At 38.8% G+C, this 20609-nt stretch overlaps 1 long non-coding RNA gene across 1 annotated transcript in view; it reads right to left on the bottom strand.

Moving 5' to 3' along the window:
• Nucleotides 1-362: 362 nt before the first annotated feature.
• Nucleotides 363-20609, bottom strand: part of LOC141411535 (uncharacterized) — a 63884-nt gene continuing 43637 nt past the window's right edge. Inside the window, exons 5-6 of the long non-coding RNA XR_012436359.1 lie at nucleotides 7247-7322; nucleotides 363-491 (exon numbers count right to left, since the gene is read on the bottom strand). This is a non-coding gene — a long non-coding RNA (uncharacterized lncRNA). The remainder of the gene's footprint in view (nucleotides 492-7246; nucleotides 7323-20609) is intronic.

The raw sequence follows: 20609 nt of genomic DNA, 5'->3' as shown, positions 1-20609 counted from the left end.
TCAGGTCAATCTCCACCTCCACACACTTTTTTTTGTTGGATTTTTTTTTTTTTTTTTGCAAGCTTGGTTAGTCACTGTGTTCAAAGGCCCCATCAACAGCATTTCAAATCCTTCCTGTGACAATTCCTTTAAGAAAAATGTTAATTGCACATTTCTGGCCTCTTCTCTTTACCTACTAGATCAAACTGTATCATACACACTAAAGTTTAAAAATATTGTTCTTCCCCAGTAACTCTGAGTCTGGGTGAAGGGGAGTAAAGAACATAGAAGCGCCATTAAGAATCTTTTTTGAATCACACAAACCTAGCACTGCTCACACAAGGAAAGAAGTGCTATCAAGCATATCCTTAAAAAGAATATCCCCAATATGAAAACCATTGCTCTAAAGAGTACCAGAAACAAACCAGATGCATGTTTGTAATCCCAGCATTGAGGAGGCGGATGCAGGTGGATCACAAGTTTAATGGCATCCCGGGCTACAGAATGACAACCTGTCTCAAGAAAACAAAACAGAAAAGATAAATCAGGTTAAATATTCTGCAAGTAGAACAAGTATGTGCTTATTTTTAGTTTCTTATGCTAAAAGATACAGATCTAATACAGTAATTACAGTGATCACAACCAAGAAAAGAGTAAATCAATATAATAAAGATAGATGAGGAGTATTAAAAACAAAATTTTACCAAAAACTGAGATAAAAGAAACTTACTATGACAGAGCACATAGCAATTTCTGGACTTCCTGACAGCCAATGCAAAAAGGGAAATGCAGGATGCTACACTGCTCTGATGATTAAAAGCTGTACAAAGATTATTCCTAAGTGTAAAATTCACAGAGATTTTAATGAGAATTTATACATCATACAAGACTGGATCTATATCCTTGTAGCATTTGAAAAAATTAAGAGCGATTGCTTGCCTGGTTATCCTAGCATGTGTCAATTTCATAGGTCAAAGCAGGTAGGATTCTGACCCCTGCATATCCCTTGATCTCATTTCATTGCACACCACAAGAAAACAAGAGAAGCAGAGACAGAAAAGGATCTTGGAGGGAAAATACAGCCTACCTAAATTTGCCTGTGTCGTGTAGATAAGAATTCTCCAAGGGAAGCAGTTGCCAGGCATAATGAATTTGGCAGTCGCCACCTCAGCCTCAACATTAATGATTCCTGTGGGGATCCAACCTGGGAAGCTTTGCATGAGGTGAACTGCAACTCACCAATGTCACAACCCTAAGGACACAGCCTTAAAGAGGCAGGCATCCAACCAATCATACCTTTTGGAAAATGCTGGGAGAATTCTACATGAAGTTAATGCTGCACCCTTTAAGTTTCCTCCTCAACTGTGTCAGCATGAGGGACTGGAGTGAGGCTCAAGTGATAGAGCACTTGCCTAGCATGCACAGACCCTGGGCTCAATCCCCAGCACTGCCAAAAAAAATGTGTCAATACAAAAACAGCTTTCATTTTAACAGTCTTCTGGAGCTGCTCTTCCATTTGACTGAAAATAGTGTGACTTATATGGTGTCAGAATATTTCTTAGAACATTTCTTGAGGCTATAAAGCAAAACTTACCTCCTGGTCAGTAACTCTACAGGGACTATAAAGATAATTTTTTTGTTAAAGAGAAAAAAGTTATTAAAAGCAAAACCACATGCCTCAGCCCACAGGTCTATCTGACATCTTTTGAATGGTAAACAGGAACTCTGAAAAAAAAAATAAGATTGTCCTCTAAAAGAAGGGGCTCTCTGAAGTCATGCAAGTACAATATTTCAGTAATGCTTTTTTGACCAAGATGATTAGGTCTTATGTAATTTCATTTTTCCATAATGAATTGCTAGGTATATTTAGATTTTGTGTTTAAGCCCTGGGACTGTCACACAAACAGATATCATCAGGCATCAATATATCATTCCCAGGGAGGAGGCAGCCTCAGAGGCAGCAGGCAATTTTGTTTGTGCTACCAAGTGTTCTGGAAAGAGAAATGTCACTCCCTCACCAAGGGGATTTCACCCTGGACCGTGATTCATAGTGCTAATTGCTCCTGTGGCTAATCCTCAGGCCAGGCTTGAAATCATCCAATTCCAGGGGGAACTCCTAGGAAATTATTCTGCTTTTGCACATTTGACACTCAAAGAATAAAAATTGTAAGTGTCCATGCCTTTTCTCTTTCTTTTTTGCTTTGTGGTGATAGGGATTGAACAGAGTCTTGTGCATGCTAGGCAAGTACTCTGGTACTGACCTACATCCCCAGTCTGTGCCTTTCCTTTCTTCATTGACCTTCAGAAAGACGTTACTCCTCTGCTATTCCATCTTAGCCAGAGAAGACTGAGGTTCAATGTCATTCTTAACTAGAAACACTGAAGATTTTCCATTAGAAATTCACAACTGAAAGCAAGTGCTGAACTCTGCCACTTCACTCAAGTTTGGACTGAACAAAGAATTGGATGATTAAATCCAAAGTGTTATCAGAACCTTTGGGGACCTGATGGAAGATGGAGTCTATGGAACACGGAAGACTGAAGCGTTATACTAGTCTGCCCCTATCACCTGCACCAGGGCCCCTGTTCATTTAGCACTTGCACTGGTACCACCCCCTAGCTTAGTGGCACGGTTCAGTTCCCACCCACAAGCTGTGACATGGTGTTGGATCATAATAGAAATATGTGCATGGGGCCAGCTTCATCAATTTCAAAGGCCAAAATAGAATGAAAACCAAGCCCTCTTATACAAAAATGATTAAGAATTTCAAGATGGTGAAGGCAGAGAATTAAACTGAATTCTGGGCATATCTCAGTGTGGGGCACTGTGTGTGGCTGTGAAGCCAGGCCTATCAATTTGCAGGTGGTCCCCAAGACTGAGAGAGTGCTGAGCAGTGTTAGCACCGTGGGACCAGTGCTTTTCTCATGACCGCATAGACTCTCGGGATGGAAGAGAGCTGGGGGTCAGCGCATCCTCACAACCAGCCCTCTTTGACTGTACTCCTTCATCATGTTCTGCCCCACGGGATTCTCATTTGTCGTCAGGGATGCAGCCTCTGTTTTAGATAGGCCTCTGTCGTCTTAGTTCTATGAGGCTTCTCTTTTGCTGGGTCAAATATCACTGCTGATTTCAACTGCTCAGTCTGTAAAATAATTTTAAGTCCCTTTGTTGGGAAATGAGTATTCACCTCTATTTCTCTTCTATTGTGCTCAGAACTGAAACCTACAAATAACCCAGGAAGGAAAGATCAGCTGATTTCCTCTCCACTGGCTAAATTAGAATTTACACCCACCCCTATTAAAATACAACTTCAATCTCATTCAGGGACTTAGTCAAAACAGAAGAAAAATCTATGTTTTGGATAAACCAATGACACTTCAATTGGAAGAAATCATTGTTGGTTCTCTGTGGAAAAGGCTGTTTCTAGTGATTTCCAAATGAGTAAGTATCTGAGGTTTTCTACCATGCCAGGTAGAACAGATGTTTACTGGATGTTTGTGAACAGTAAGCATCAAAAGCATATTATATCCAAATGTAAGATTACATTTTGGGATAAGTCTCCCAAAGCTACTCAGAACCTGTTCTCACAAATGATATGGAAGTCCAAGTCTTTTGTGTCAGGGAAGGTACCAGAACGAAGTGGTCACCAGGCCAAGTGGGAAGGGAAGGCTGAAAGCCCATCACATTACCCAGGTGTGGTTGAGTGATGGTCATCAATACAGCATTACTGAGCAAAATTACATCAGGAAGACCAAATGAAACAATCCTTTAAATAGGAAGAAATTGTTTTCAGGTGCAAACAAGCATGAAATAGAATTCTGCTAATGAGTTTCCATCACTAGCTAAATACACAATCAAATTATTTGGGCAGTGAGAAATCAATTCTTCATCATAAGTCTGAGGATGTGTATTGACCATCTTGGTATGTATCTAACCTGGTCTGTAATGAATAAATGTTTCACTTTTATCAAGAGCATGCCATCATTAGCACATAGGTAATGAAAAATCAAAACTGGGTGAAAGTTCTGAGCTAATGAAGACCCAAAATAGCTAAAAAGTTTTCTTTCAAGAATTTTCATAAATATAGGAAATATTTAAAGGCAAAAGTTAAATAAATTGTTTTCATCAAAATGCTGAGATAATTAGACATCTGTGTGTCTATAAAAATGGAATGCAAAATGGATGAAGGGCCAAATATAAAATCTTTAACTTTGAAATTGCTTGGAGAAAACAAAAAAAATGTGACTTTGGGTTAGGCAAGGATTTGTTAGGACACAAAAAAATCATAAAAAAAAAAGTGATAAAGCACTCTATCAAAACTGAAGTATTCTCTTCAAGGACACTGTTAAGAAAATGAAAACAATGGACTGGAGGTGTGGCTCAAGCAGAAAATCTCCTGCTTTGCAATCACAAAGCCCTGAGTTCAAACCCCAGTCCCACCAAAAAAAAAAAAGAAAAGAAAGAAAGAAAAATATGAAAACAAGCTGGGTGTGGTGGGTCACGCCTGTAATCCTAGCTACTTGGGAAGCTGAGATAGGGAGGATCATGGTTAGAGGCCAGCAGGGGAATGGGATTGTGGGGAGAGTTCACAAGCCTCTCATCTCAACCAATAAAAAAAGCTAGGTATGATGATATGCACCTGACATCCAGTTATGCAGGAAGCATAAACAGGAGGACTGAGGTCCAGGCTGGCCTGGGTATGAATATGAGATGCTATTTGAGAAATAACTAAGGCACAAAGGGCTGGATACATGGCTCAAGTGGCAGAGAAAGTGCAAGGTCCTGAGTTCAAACCCTAGTAGTGAAAAAAAAAAGAGAGACAGAGAGAGAAAGAAAAGAAAATGAAAACAAAAGTCATAGTTTTGGAGAATTTCTTTACAAAATGCGTATCTAATAAAGAACTGTCATAAAGAATATAAAAAGACCTCTCAAATTCTGTAAGGAAAAAAACCCAATTTTTAAAATGGGTGATAGATTGGAACAAACACTTCAAACACCAAAGAACTTACAAGATGACAAGCAAATGTACATAAAGGTGCTGAACATCTTGTCATTAGGAAAATGCAAATTAAAACCATAATGAAGTACTATCATCACACAACCATTAGAATGACTTAATTTTTTGATTGAATCTTTTATGTTCATGTCCCTCAGAGATATCCACATCATAAATATGTCATATTACATAGCAAGAGGAAAATGACATTGACAAAGGGAATAAATTTGCTAGTTATTGGACTTTAAAAAATGGAGAGTATCCTGGATTACATAAGCAGCCAGTGTAGACCAGAAGAATTATTTAAATTAGGAAGAGGGAGGTAGAAGAATCAATGTCAAAGTGATGCTGTATAAAAAAGATTCAACTGTTCACCACTGGCTTTGAAGGCAGAGAGGGCCATGGGCCAGGAAATGTAGACACTAAAGAACTGGAAAGGCAAGGAAACAGATTCTTCCCAGGAGCCCCAAGGAAGAATGTACCTGCTGACACCTTCATGTTGGACAGATGAGACCCATTTTGGCTTTCTGACCTCCAGAGCTAAAGATAATAAATTTAAGCCACTCCGATTGTGATCATTTTTATAAAACCACAGAAAACTAGCACACAGGCTTACAGGAACTCTCATTTTCTGAAATCATTGTGAAGGGGTACAGCTACTTCAGTAAACAAATGCAGCAGGGTCTAACAAAGTTAAAAACACATCCACCATACCACCTAGGTATTTGTTATTTGTGGGTCTGTTGTGAGGTTTATATAGAGAGACATAGTCCTATTCCTTTTATTATTGATGTTCTTTAAAGCAAAAACTAGAGTTTGAATTCAGAGCCTTTTGCTAGGCAGGTGCTCCACCAATTGAGCCACGCACCCCACTGTGGGTTTTTTGGTTTGTTTGTTTTGGTGCTGGTGATTGAGACCTACACATGCTAAGTACATGCTGTACCACTGAGGTACACTCCAAGCCCGCACCCCATTCCTAAATATTTGAACATACATTTTTGCAACTTTTTTTCACAACCCAATAACTACTGGAATACTACTCAGCTAAGAAGGACTGAACTACTGGTATGGAACATGGATGACTCTGAAGAGAAAGGAAGTGAAGAAGCCAGTGCAAAGTATCTGTGCTGTATCACTCCATTTGCATGATTATGGGGACAGAGAACATATCAGTAGCTGCCGGGGCTGGGGAACATGAGGAGACTGAATGCAAAGGGGCAAGGAGGAACCATTTGGAGTGATGGAACTGTATCTTGATTGGGATGGCAGTCACGTGGTTGTATGGGGAAGAGTTCAGCACAAAGGGTGAACCTTGCTGTGTATAAATTTTATTTCAGTAAGCTTGACAATTAATGGATAGACAGGTAGACACAGAGGTACACATGAATACAATTCACCACAAAGTACTGGTGAATCTGGGATGGCAATCAGAGAAAACTCCACCTATGGCTGCTGTTGTCTCACAAAAGTCACTTTTTAGAAAAAAGAATGTTAAAATTAGGCATTTGAAAGATTTATCCCATTGATTATCAAGTTACTTTTAGGTGTCCAAGTCCTTTGCACAAATGTAATAATATTAAGCAGATGTTGTGCCAGGCATTGTTGCAAGCTCTCTGAATTCCTTCTGTTGTCCCCAGGGCATCCCTATGACTACAGTAAATAACACAAATAATCACCATCATTAATATATCATTAATAATAACAATAAGTTTGCCAGTATGGAAATAGGCCTATATAAATGTACACAGCTGGAGTGGTGAAATAGATACAGTGTTCATTTGATTCTAAAGCACATTCTTGTAGTCATTACATTTCACAGTCTCTGTTCTGCAAAATCCCTGTGTGATATCCTTTTAAACAAACAGGTGGGGGACTGCTGTGGCTTTGGATGTGTGTACTTGGGGCTATTTAGTGCAGTGGGGGCCTGAATCCTGTTGGTGTTTCCTCAATATCTGCATAATTTGAACACTAATGATCTGGTCTAATGATCACAAAGGGAAGAATTAAAAACCCAGAGAGGTCCAGTGATTTGCTACAGGACATACAGCAGCAGGTGAGGCATGTGTTTTGACTCCTGGTTAAGTATTCCTTATTTAATGCCAAATATCAGTACAAAACCTCATTTTATACTTTTATTTCAAGTGTTTGCTTAACCCACCTAAGACAAAGTTCAGTAGAAAGTTATTAAATTGATTTCCTCTGTGCCACATTTTACCATTTTTAAGATAACAATCATATTTAAGGAAGAATCTGAGTGTGATGGCACATACCTGTAATCCCAGCACTCTGGAGGCAAAGGCAGAAGTCCATAGTTTTTGCGCCTAGCCTGGGTTACTTAGCAAGATCCTGTTCAAAAACAAGCACAAGAACAAACAAAATGCAGCAACAGTGACCCCCAAAGATACTGTTTGTAGAAAAATTTTGAAAATAAAAATACGTAACAACCAAAGTCATCCAAGATACTTTGTTGACTAGCTGTTGACAAAATCTGGGTTTTGACTAACTCATGCTTATCTGACTTTTTTTTTCATTTTTATTAGGATATATTTGTTGTACAGGGGGGTTCGTTTTGACAATTCCAAATACCTTACATTGTACATTGGTTAGAACCCCTCCCCTTTTACCCCCTGCCACCCCACTTAAAGCAACTGCAAGAGGTTTCATTGTTCTATTTCATATATGAAACCCACCAACCATATTTCCTTCCCTTCATCTCCTCCATTCACCCTTCCCCTCCCACACTGTACCTATTTTACACTCCTGTCTTTTGTTATTAATTCCAAAGTCTTTGCTGCATGCTTTACAACCCAAATAACACCAAGTTGGGTTTTATAAGGGATACATGCATTTACTTTGTGTTCCATGGGCAACACTTCCTTGCACTCCACACTCTTTCCCTGATGCTAACTCTTCTGTTCCCTGCACCCTCACTGTATTGGAGCCCCATGTGTATGCCATGTCCACTGAGTACCGTGCCACAGACCCAGATAGAAACAAAGACCTGACTGATCTTCCTCCAAATAAATCATGGGAAAATACAATAGCAATGATACAGCAAGGCAGTCCAATTAAGAGTCAGTACAATAAAGTGCTAAAGTATGAGGTGTGTGAATTTTACTGTATATAGTCTCACACTAGACAAGAGCAAATGCATTTCTACATTACCTCATTACAGAGAACAGGGGGAATGACTGGTGGCTTTAAATAGCTTTCAATAGAAGGTGGGTGCAATCTGGTCTCAGTTCATTAATTATGAGTCTGATTGTGTGTATATTTTGAGAGCTAGTCTGGGTCAGAATGTCCATTGAGCACTGACTGTAAGGTGGGAGTATACTCACTTCATTCATCCAATGGATTATTGACTGGCTACTATATGCTAGATAATGTACCCAATGCTTTACATCCATTGCTCACTGGCTCCTATGTATAACATTCTTGAGTGTCAATCATTGTTATTCTGATTTTTTGCCCTTTTAACTTTTTTGTTTGTTTTGGTGGTCCTGGGGGTTGAACTCAGGACCTTGCACTTGCTAGGCAGGCACTCTGCCGCTTGAGCCATGCTACCAACCCTTTTTGCTTTGGTTATTTTTAAGATAGGGTCTTGCTTTATGCTCTGGCAGTCTGGACCATGACCTTCCAGACTGACCACGTATGCTTTACAGGTAGGTGGGATAACAGGCACTTGCCACCACAACTGGTTGAAATGGGGGGGGGTCTCATGAATTTTTTTGTCCCATTTAGCCTGGTACCACTTCCTCCTGAATTCTGCCTATAAAGTAGCTAGGATTACAGGTGTGAGCTACTGCTCCCAGCCTCTTTTTAACTCTTCATTTTAATTTGTTATTCTGATTTGATATATACTAAAGAGATTAAATTGCACAAGCTCACACATCTATTAAGATCTAGTAGAATCTGAATTTAAGCAGAGAAATGTCTGATTCTGTATCACAGGCTTATTTCTGTAGATCACACTATCATTGGAGGTGATGGCAGCCTGGCACAATCAAAGTGAGCTGACCCAGAATATCTCCTTTGCCCACCCAAACTTGAACATATCTGCTCCTTAAAGACCATCTCATATGTATAGTTTAACTGGGTGAAAGCATTAGTGATTTATTAATATCCAAAAAATAGGAAAATCAGAAAGAACTTCAAGATCCAACTCCCTTATTTTGCAAACTCATTCTTTAGTCAATACGTGTTTACTGAGAATGTGTTCCATGCTGTGCAATGCTGAGGATACTAAAATCACTGTGCCATAAGGTGATTGTGCTACATTTGGAGTGGATGACAAGAATTCTGATCACTGGAGCCCTGGCTGCATGCAGGTTCCATGGTAGGGAGTTTAATGGGACCCAATGCATAGGCACTCCATGTACATTTGAGAGCTCCAGGAAGAAATGATGTTATTTTTAAGCCCTGGAAAAGATGCAAAAGAAATGGTAGATAGCAACTCAAGAGGGTTGAGGTGGGAAGTGAAGGACTTGAATGAAATATCTTCAACCAATACTGTTTGAATCTAGCTTCTCCCTCTCCCCAGTTCAATGGAGGAGGCCTTACACCTATGCATATGGAACTCCAGGCAAAAGATGTAAGAGTCGGTTCAGACTGAAAGCCAGGTTAGAAGGATAAAATACACAAGCACCTTTTGGTGAACAACTACTGTGGATTGTGCTGTTTGGCCTGCATTGGCACAGGAATTCAAACGAATAGACAAATGGGCCAGGACCTACAATTGGCTCTTTTAGATGATTCAATCCATTTATCCCCCATAAACTTCTTGTGGTAACAGAACCCACCTCCTTAACACATGAATAAGCAGTTGACCAGAGCTTTGTCAGTCAGAACCGTAGTCACAGCTATTGTCCAAATATTGTCTGAAGCAGAACCAAGTGGAGTAATTCTATGACTTTGATAAACAGATATTGGAAAAGAGACATTTTCTTACCACTGAGGATGCTAACCTGGGAAGAGGTGACTCTGGGTTGTCAATAGCTATCTTCTACGCCTGTACAGAGAGCCTCTCTGACACATGAATCCAAGCAAAGATTAGCCGACATGCAAGATAGAGTCCTGGCAGCACTGGCTTCCTCTTCCAGTACAGGAAACTCAGGTTTCTACGGTTCTTTCAATTTTGTGAGGAACTCCAGTGTCCCTCCCAGATGGATGTGAGAAGACATCTCATCTTTTTTTGTCAGCTAGTTTGTTTTACACCACGTTCACCTGAGTAATAATTGGCAATTATAATAATTATAACTGATAATTGCAGGAGCCTTGTCAAATACCAATTAAAAACACAAAAGAAGTTCAATTAGCCAGTATACATATGAAAAGTTCTGCTATCCTAATAATTAAAGAAATGGAAGTAAAACAGCAATAACATTAGGACTCTAACAGCATAAAGAGCAAAAGGCATAGTGATGGCCAGGTCTGGTTAAGGAACCAAAAATGAATTCATTCGTGCTTTTGGTGGGAGTATACTTAGAAGTCACCTGACTATATAAAAATGTAATATGTGTGTTTGCTTTAATCTAGCAATTCCTTCTTTAGCAATGCCATTAAAAATTAATAATGTATAAGCTTGCAAAGATATATGTACAAGAATGTTTATGTCAGACTTTATAAGAATAAAACATTGAAATAAACCCAAATGTCCTTATCTAGAAAGTTGAGGGTTTTTTCTTTTTTTTATAATTTATACTCTTTTTTAAAAACATTTTTTGTTAGTATATGATAGTTATACAGGGGGTTTTGTTGTGACATTTCCTTATATACACGGGTTCATTCCTTCCATTATTTTCCCTCCTACCATACCCTTCTTAAAATAACTTAAACAGTTTTCAAAGTTCTGTATCCATACATGTATAGAAAGTACCTTAACCATATTCACCCTCCTTTACCCTCCTCCTTTACCCTCCCCTTCCCACTACTGCCCTCTCCTTAACATGACTTGTTTTTATATTCCTGTGGAAAGTTGACTTTTTAAATGATGGTGTGATGACTATGGTGAATCCTTATGTGGTGACACAGGAAAATGTCTAAATATGTTTTCTATAACAAAACATGGTGTAGACTTACAAGTATAGTATGGTAAAAATAAATAAAAATATTTAAGATATATGTATTTCTATGTGTGCATGAAAGAACCTGAAGTTGAGTTGTCTCATGGGAAACCAGAAATGAAGAATATTTTATTTCTTCTGAATCCTGTAACTATTCCACAGGATTTTTCTAATAAGTAAATTTAAAAATATGTTCCAATTTTCATAAGGAATAATATAGACTGAATGCTTGTTTTCCCCAAAAGTCATACGTTGAAGCCCGAGCCTGCAATATGATGGCATTAAAAGATGAAATTTTGGGGGTGGTAAATAGGATTAGATGAGGTCATGACAATGGAGCCCTCCTGAACAGGGTTCATGTCCTTGTAGGAGCCCCATGAGAGAGTGCTTCCTCTGTCTGGCAAGAAGACAACATCTTTGAACCAGTGAGTGGGCCCTCATTAGACACACACTTTACCAGTGCTTTCCAGCATTCAGAACTGTAAAAAATAAAATTACTTTTGTAAGTTACCCAGTCTATGATAATTTGTTATGGCTGCCTGAGAGTATTAAAACAGGAGGAAGAATGTAAAAAAAGAATTAGACCTATAGCCTTGGAAATCATTGCATTGCAGAAGTGTGCCAACCTAGGCTTTGGATAAGCCTTCCTTAAGTGGGGAATGGCTACAGATTGATGGGCAAGATGTGAAAGGAACTGTCAAATTTTCATATGCTCTAAAACATTGGCACCAACATAGAGGTGGGATAGATCTCCACATCTTTTCCTACTTCTGGGCCAAGCCCACCGATACTAGAAGTAGATCCAGGGCTGGATGCATAGCTCAAGTAGTAGAGTACCTGCCTAGCAAGTACAAGCCCTGAGTTCAAACTCCAGTACAGAAGAAGGAGGAGGAGGAGAAGCAGAAGGAGGATGAGAAGGAGAAGAAGAAGGAGATGGAGAAGGAAGAAGAAGGAAGAAGAAGAAGGAGGAGCAGTAGAAGTAGTAAATCCATCTGTCTAACCAGGGACATGACTCTAACTTTGGGATTTTATGGACTGCCAGAGTTTTTAGATTGAATCATTCAAAATTGCCACCATGGACCACTTTGACGTACAGAAATAGCAAATGTATATTTCATCATAATACACTCTGTCTAGTGCAGAAATTCACTTTTTAGGCTACATATATGAGATTGCATCTTCAGCAGCTCATTAATTGAGGAGTAGGTTATGTTCACTCTGACAGTATTTATCCTCCCAAGTATGGATGATGCAAGAGGTGTGACTGCACTATTTGCACTGTGTTCTCTTTCTACTGTTATTTCAAAATCTTCAGTAGAAACTTGGTGGAGTGCACTGCACTATCCGTGGGTCTGTCTTCTCTGATCCTCTACACACCTGCTACCTTTCTTGCAGTGCTTATCTCTCACACTTACCAAAAGAAGTTCTGGGCATATCATGTTGTTTTCACTTCAAAAAACTATTAAACCCAAGAAAAAGCATAAAAATCAAAATGTGGTGTCTCTGTGAAGCCAAAGCGTACATTTTCAGGACATGGAAGCAGGCTAAATCAAAATCACTGATGCTTTTTAGGAGGCCTAAGTTATAAATTTGCAAGACAGCAAAGATAATTAAGAATAATGCTAAAAAGCAGAATCAACATACACCCTATAAAGAAGATAATAAGATTTATCAACTGGACCTATTTTAAGGCAGTTTTGAAGTTGGGACTGTTTGAAAAGCACCAAAGCATATGATTAGATGCAGTATTCAACTTCATGTGCAGGAAAAGCAATCAGCATGGAGCAATTCACTTTCCTAGGCTCTAATGCAAGGAATGAGGAGCATTTTATTAAATATAAAATTAAATTTAGATTTATGGTCACTGTTGAACCACTAAATGTAAACTGACATTATCATATCATGCTTTTTTAATTCTTTGCTTTAGATGCTTTATTAAATAAGCAAAAAGTAGACTGGAAAAAAGTTTAGTGCCAATTTCCAAATAATTTTTACATTTTCTCCTGATTATTTCAATCTATACACTTGTATTCCTTGTGCTGGCATCACAGAGAGAGCACTGCAGGTATAGAACAGTCCACTATGGTATAGAGGAGGCCCAGGAAGAAAGACCTTTTCTCATATTGAAATACTGTTTATAAATGGACCAAGTTGTTAACATTTAAAAAATATTTTCATGACTGATGATTTGAGAAGCCACAGAATTTGTGCAGAGAAAGGAGTTCTGCATGTTTGTTTCTTAAGGGGTGGTGTCTAAAGGTAAGATGCATTGAGTCACAAATGGGCAAGCAAAAGGACAGATATAAGAGTTTTTCAAGAGCAGTTGATATTCCCAAATACTGGGGTATATTATAGGACTTATCTTTTTTTTCCAAGAGATGCTTTTCACTCTTGAGTGGGATCACTCTGGTGAAGAGACTCAACTTAGAGGAGGTAAGCAGTAGAGTAGAAATGGAACCAGTGCAAGACTGAACTAATCAGGAGGGAAGGTCCAGAGTTTTACCACTTGACAGGAATAACAACAGTAGCTAAAAAGAAACTGAAATGTGATTAGATTATAGGTGAAGAACTACCTGAAGAACCAGGAGACAGTGATGTGCCTACTTAGAGAATCCACAGTTGGGGGAGTTTCCTTTCCAGAATCTTCTGCCATCCTCAGCTCAGAACTGACAGAAATCCCCAGGCAATGCATTTTCACCACTGAATCAAGGCAGGCCCACCTGCATGTCTCCGATTGAGTCATAAATCCCCAATTCCCGGATACAAATATAAAATAGTACAGGGCACCAATGCTGCTTCTCTGCCCACTTTTCAGATTTCTTGTTCCATCTGACTCTGCTGTGCTGCTTGCCTTACACCACCATGACTGCACCATCAAGGCTCTAATGCCTTCGCTCCCTAACCTGGAGGATCTACAGATCCCCTTTGTTAGTTGAAGTCATTCCCATTTCAAAGTCATCTTGTCCTTTTGCCTCTTTATAGCCTGTCAAGGAAGCTGTGAGGTCTTCCTGTGGTTCAGGAGGTAAGAAAGGAACTCCCTTTCTGGAAGTTTGGAATAAGAAGAGCACAGGGAAGAAGAACGGAGATTGGTGTTTTAGCTTGACCATCTGCTAATATAATTAGCATTAAGTAGAAAAGGAATTTCCAGTCCCTTCCCCCAGCTCCAGTTCAGGAGGCCCTGGTATACCCCAGTGATCCCCCAAGTACATATCCACAATGCAACACATGTGTCCTCCAGTGCACATATAATCCATGATACATTGGCCAAATTTTAATAATATAAATATATACTTAGCTATATGAGGGCTAGAACTATTATATTACATCAAATTCATGAATTTGTGGATTGTTTAGGATGAAATTTAGGTAAAAGCAGTGAGTTTATTAAAAGAATAATAGTCTAGGAGGTGAAGGCACATAGAAAAGTAACAAAGAGCTGCACAAAAGACTAGAGGTTAAGTCACTTCATACCAGAGGGTTTAGTAAACAGAGGTGAAACAACTGTGGTAGCTGGCCTGGATGGTTTTATCAGAAAGTTTGTGTCCAACTGGGACTTCTATTCCATATACTGCTCAAGAGACCAACATGATACCAGGTTGAAGCAACCTCTGTAATGGCTGGAGCCAGTACCAGAATCCAGATAAAGATAAACTGAAGTTGTGTTTTAAATTTTGGACCCAGGTCCCAACTCCAGTTCTCCTGGGACTCTTCTACCCAGAAGAAACTGGGTAGTTTCTTCTTTAGCCCTCAAAAGGGTTGATGACTCTCCCTACCAGAATCATGATAGTCTTGTCCCACCTTCTGGGGACAACCCCACTAATTGCTTCTAGAAAACACTACAAGGTGGGGAAAGAACTTTGTTTAGTAGCTGAAATTTGAGTTGCACCACCCACCCCCAAGGGGAATCAAGGTAATTTGGGGGTCCTAAGCAACATAGAGTCTGTGGAGGAAGGGTTCTCTTCATCAGTATCTGTAATAAAAAGTTAACATTTAGAGTGATACGTCAAGAGAGGCCTTGTGGGGTGATATATGTAAATAGTAGTGGGTAAGTACTGACAATGACACTCAGAAATTCTACCTGCTTTCTCTCAGGTTCTGCTGTGACAACTGCTTGAGGTTTGTGGTAGGTGAATAAGGAGATATTGAATAATAGAAAGTATCTATATAGTTACTGTATGCATTTCTTATGACTACTTTAACATATTAATACAGCCTTGGTGAATGACAATAATAGAATCACAGTCTCCCATAATTGTGGGTGCCAGAAGTCCAAAATCAACATGTCAGTAGGGCCACATCCCCTCTAGAGTGACTCGGTGGGTGGGGAGAGGCACGAATTCATTTCTTGCCTCTTTCAGCTTCTTCTCATTACTTTCTCTTTCAGTGTCTTTTCTTCTTCTGTGTCTCTCTGTCTTGTTCCATTCTCCTCTTCTGCCTGTGTCTTATAAGGATACTTGTGACTAGATTTAAGGCACCCATCCAGATTATCTGAGGTAACTGTCCACATCTAGATTATTGACATTCTTAATAACATTTTCAGAGATCTTTCTTTCAAACAAGGAAACGGTGGCTCACACCTGTAATCCTAGTTACTCTGCAGAGATCAGGAGGACTGAGGATTGAAGCCAGCTTGGGCAAACAGTTCTTGAGATCCTTTCATGAAAATACACAACACAAAAAAGTGTTGGCAGAATGGCTCAAAAGCTAGAGACCCTGCCTAGCAAGCATGAGGCCCTGAGTGCAAACCCCAGAACCACCAAAAAAAAAAAAAAAAGGTAACAGTCACAGATTCTGGGTTGTTAGGCTTCTATAAGAAAAGAAAGCCAAGATTATATGACAGAGAGAGGAATGGAGGGAAAGAGAGAGAGATTTAGATTGGTTAAGGAATTAGCATTGCAGTGGAGTTCAAGCAGATAGAGACCTTACAACTCAAGTCCAAAGGCAATGTGCTGACAGAATTCTTGGTTAGAGGAACTCAAGTCTTTGTTCTATGAAGACCTTCAATGGATTGAATGATGCCCACCTACAATATGGAGGGTAATCTGCTTTACTCAAAACCCACCTATTTAAATGTTAATGTTATTCAAAAAGAACCTTCACAGAAACATCTAGAATAATGCTTGATCAAATATCTGGGCAGCCAAACTGACACACAAAATTAACTATCACATTGGGCTTAGATATGGATATATTTTGGGAAGACATTATCAGCCTATTACAGTAAGTAATGAATTCTAGACACCATTCTAAGCTTTTCTATACATTACCTCATTTAATATCCAAATATTTTGGGGATAGAATTACTATTATTATCCCCACTTTACAAATGAGGACATTGAAATGGAGAAGATAAGGAATATAACTAAGTCACATAGTTGATAAGTGTTGGAGCTAGGATTTAGACCAGGCAATCTGTCTTAATCCAATTAAACTTGGAATAAAGATTTATATTTATAGTAAATCTTCATCTTTATTATCTCATGGGCCTTTAAATTACATTCAGCATTTGATATTACTGCCTAGATACATTTTTACTTGCTAATTCATAATATGAGAGTGATAACTATTGTAAGGGTGGGGTAGTCTCTCTAGTAATTTCTCCTTTCTCCTCTTCTTTCTCTTCCTCCTACTTGCAATGATTACCTTACACTTTGTTTGACTTTTTATACCTACCTCAGATTGTGAATTCTGTCTTCATTTGACATTTGATATACATTCACTTGGAACCTGTTTCAAGCCAGGCTCTGTTCTAAGTGTCAGGGGAGAGGTCTATTTCAAAGCTCTATTTCAAAAGCTCACAGTTTCCTCCTGAACCCATATGTTCCACCATTATCTTCTCCTGAGCAGATTCTGGAAATCAACTTAGAGCATCTAAGAGGAAGTGTGTCCTCTAACTTCCAGGGGTTGCTGGAAGGGGCACATGAAATACTTTTAATACACATTGATTTGGGGAGAAGATAGCCAGGGTGTTAAAGCAGATATAATCATCCAGGCTTTCCCTTATCTCAAAAGCTGGAAATGGCCAAGAAATCCAGCACAACACAACAATGAGCTAGATGCAAATAAAAGCCTGGGGAAAGCTGAAGTAGTTTTATATTGCTGTTCTCTCCCAGGCTCTCAGCAGAGCAAAGAGTGTTTCCATCCTCTTAAACCTAAGTATTTTAAAACCGAGTTTTCATGTCTATTTCCCTTTTCCTAAAGACTTCACACTGCTCTCTTAAAGGATTCAGATTTGAATAGCTAAGTATTTTTGTGTTTTCTATTATGATTAAAGTTTAACAAGAATCCTTTTTTATCACAATAGTACTTCAGTTCTTTAAGTACATTTGTACATTGCTTTGACTCATTCTCCAACAGCCGTGTTGGACAGACACAGCCGAAATGTTGGATGAAGAAGCTCAGAGTTGGAGGAATTAAGTTCCCAAAGACATGTGTGGTGAGTTAGGACTTTTCCTTTTAGTGTTTAGATGTCCGTGTGTGGAATAAGCTGAGTATGTAGCACTTGAAAATTCATAGTATTCCACTTTCTTATGGCCTGTGTGAGAAGACATCTCTGTTTTAGAAAAATAAAAATTTCTGTGGTCCCTTATATATCTTGATGATCTAAATGATTTTCAAATAATAATTTTAATTCCTCAAATAAAATAAGGTTATTTAAAATGACCTAATAAGTTACATGCAAAAATGCAAGTCCTCTATAAAATCTCAGTCCATTATATCCTACTATAATACTATGAGGAAAAGTTCATATTAGGTTGTTTTGTTGCTGTGCTTATTTTATATAGTATATCTCTGTTGGCAGATACTAAGCTCTTTGGATAAAACTGCCACAACCGGAACTGATCTCTTGGCTTATTTTTAAGTCCTAGTTGCACATATATAAAATGTGCCCATTTTGCTGGAGAAAGTGTGAATACATATCAGGTATTTGTTAGACTGAAAGAGGCGCAAAATGGATAGATGTGAAGGCAGCTCAACACTGGCATTGGGTTTATTGTGGAGAAGTGATCCTGCAGAGGAGGACCCCAGTAAGAGAGCTGGAGCCCCCAACCACTTACAGACTTGAAGTATTTATAGGAGGTGAGTGGAGAAGTCCCAGAAAGGTCATTGGGTGGGAAAATTCTCAATGGCCCTCTGGCCCTCCAGAGATCATGGCTTAAGGGTGGGTCATTTCTTATAGGCCAGATGGGGAGTTTCTAGTAAATAGCTAAAGGTGGATGTTTATTTTTTCTTTAGGGCTGAGTGGAGAGTTTCCAGTAAGTGACCTTTCAGTGAGGGGTGGAGGGTCAGGGGTGGGGGGAGGGTGTCCAGTGCTAACATGACTGCCCTTTTGTTCACCCTAACAGTATTTTACTTTTGTTTTGTTTATGCTTAAAGTTTTCTAAATCAGGTTTTACCTGAGTTTTTGGAGCATAGTTTACCATACAAAATACCCCACACGGAGGTTCCCACATAGGTATATTGTTTATACTTACATCATTCCTATGGTGTTGAACCACTGTGCCAATCAATCATAAGCTCAATGGCCTTAGACAAGTTACATAACCTCTGTAAGAATTATCTTTATTATACAGAGACAGGAAATATATAACAAAGACTACCTTATGGAATTGTTTTTCTGTTTTGGGTCTTTTGTTTATCTTATTTGTTTGTTTGTTTGCTTGTTTGCTTTTTTTTTTCAGTACTAGGGATTAAAACCAGGGTCTTGTGCATGCTAAGCAAACACTTTACCACTTGAGCCATCATGTGCTTGTTTAAAAGAATAAATGATATAATCCCTGGAAAAAAGTAGTTATGATAGCCTGAGAATAGGTAGCACTCAGTATATATTATGTATTGCTGTTATTCACAAGATAACCTCATTTACCTACAGTGGCTTAGACAGCTAGATAAAGAAGAATTGAAGAGAGGACAAGGGGAAAAAATAAGAAATCCTATGTATTACTTTCTTTCTGCTACTATAAAAATTATTATCAATTTAGTAGCTTAAAGCAATGTAAGTTTATTATCTTATAGTTATGGAGATCAGAAATTAGTTCTGTTGGTCTAATAGCAAGGTGTCTGTAGGGCTGTACCTCCCTCTGGAAGCTCTAAGGGTAAATTCATTTCCATGCTTTTCCTTCTTTCCAGAATGACTCCTTCTTCCATCTTTAAAGCTAGCAGTAAATGAATGATCAAATCTTAAATGGTATTGCCCTGATATTCCTCTTCTGTAGTCAAATATTCTTCTGCTTCCCTCATAGAAGGACTCTGTGATTACATTGATCTCATCTAGATATGCAGAACAGCTTCAGGATTGTTAATTTCATCACCTTTGCAAAGTCCCTTTTGCCATGTAAAGCAATATACTCACAGGTTATGAGTATTAGAATGAGGACAGCCTTGGTGGTGGGGCCATTATTCAGAGCACCACAGTTTATGCAAAATATATACAATAGTAACTATATATTAATGTAAGTTCATGGGCTGTATCTTTTGGAGAATTCCTACTCATAGCCTTTTAAAAAATCTTTACATTATTGCAGTAAACTTAGAAACTCCCTTTTTTCTAGTAGTCTTCTGCCAATCAGAAATAGACAATCATGGATGGGGATGTGACTCAAGTGATCAAGTACTAGCCTTCCAAGAGTGAGGCCCTGAATTCAGTTTCCAGTGTTGTAAAAAATAAAAGTAAAGACATAAAATAGCCAAACCTTATATGCTAGTGAAAGGCCTAGACATTAGGACATCCCTTCTGTACACATTCCATTGGCCAGAACTCAGTCACATGCTTGGCCCCTCCCCAACTGAAAGGAGATTGAGAAATATCAACTGATGCACAAGGTGTGTGTGGGGATGGGGAACAGTTTCATAAACTCATAGCAGTATCTGTCACATTCTCTATCTATTGTAATAATCCTGTTAGAAAGGAAGCAGAGGAGCCTTGTTGGAGGGGATAGAAGGCACTAAATGGGTATAGAGAGGCAACTAAGATAACCTTCCACTTTTTAGTTTACTGAAGACCCATAGGAAAAAGAGCAAGGCCTAGAGAAGACCTTAGCATATGACATCAATGACTTAGTGTGGCTTGGTTTGCAGAGCCTTGGATTCTGAGCCGGAACATTTCCTAGAACTCTGACTACTACACATTGTCCCAGGCTACAATATGAGACCAGTGAAGAGACCCATACTCAGTGTGGGTATACTGGGAATGTAATGTCCAGAAGGTAGCAAATTTATCCTTGCAAAAGTAAAAGGAATGATAGCAATAGTATTTAAGTGAAGGAGAATAGTTTCCCTTTTTGTTTGGCATAGCTAATTACAATTGTCTCCTGGTACCTATGTGGGATTGGTTCTAAGTTTCCCTGTGGATACCAAAGATCTATGGTATCATGGGGGCTCAAGTCCTCCATATAAAATTGAATAGTATTTGCATGTTAAACTATGCATAACCCCTGTATATTTTAAATCATCTCTAGATTACTTATACATAATACAATGTGAATTCCATGGAAATAGTTATTATGCTGTAATACTAAGGAAATGATAATAAGGAAAAAGAAAGTTCTATGAATGTTAAGTACAAACACAT

The sequence above is a fragment of the Castor canadensis genome, chromosome 10 (genome assembly GCF_047511655.1).
Source record: "Castor canadensis chromosome 10, mCasCan1.hap1v2, whole genome shotgun sequence".
Classification (NCBI taxonomy): Eukaryota; Metazoa; Chordata; class Mammalia; order Rodentia; family Castoridae; genus Castor; species Castor canadensis.
This window is presented reverse-complemented; position numbering and strand designations above follow the sequence as displayed.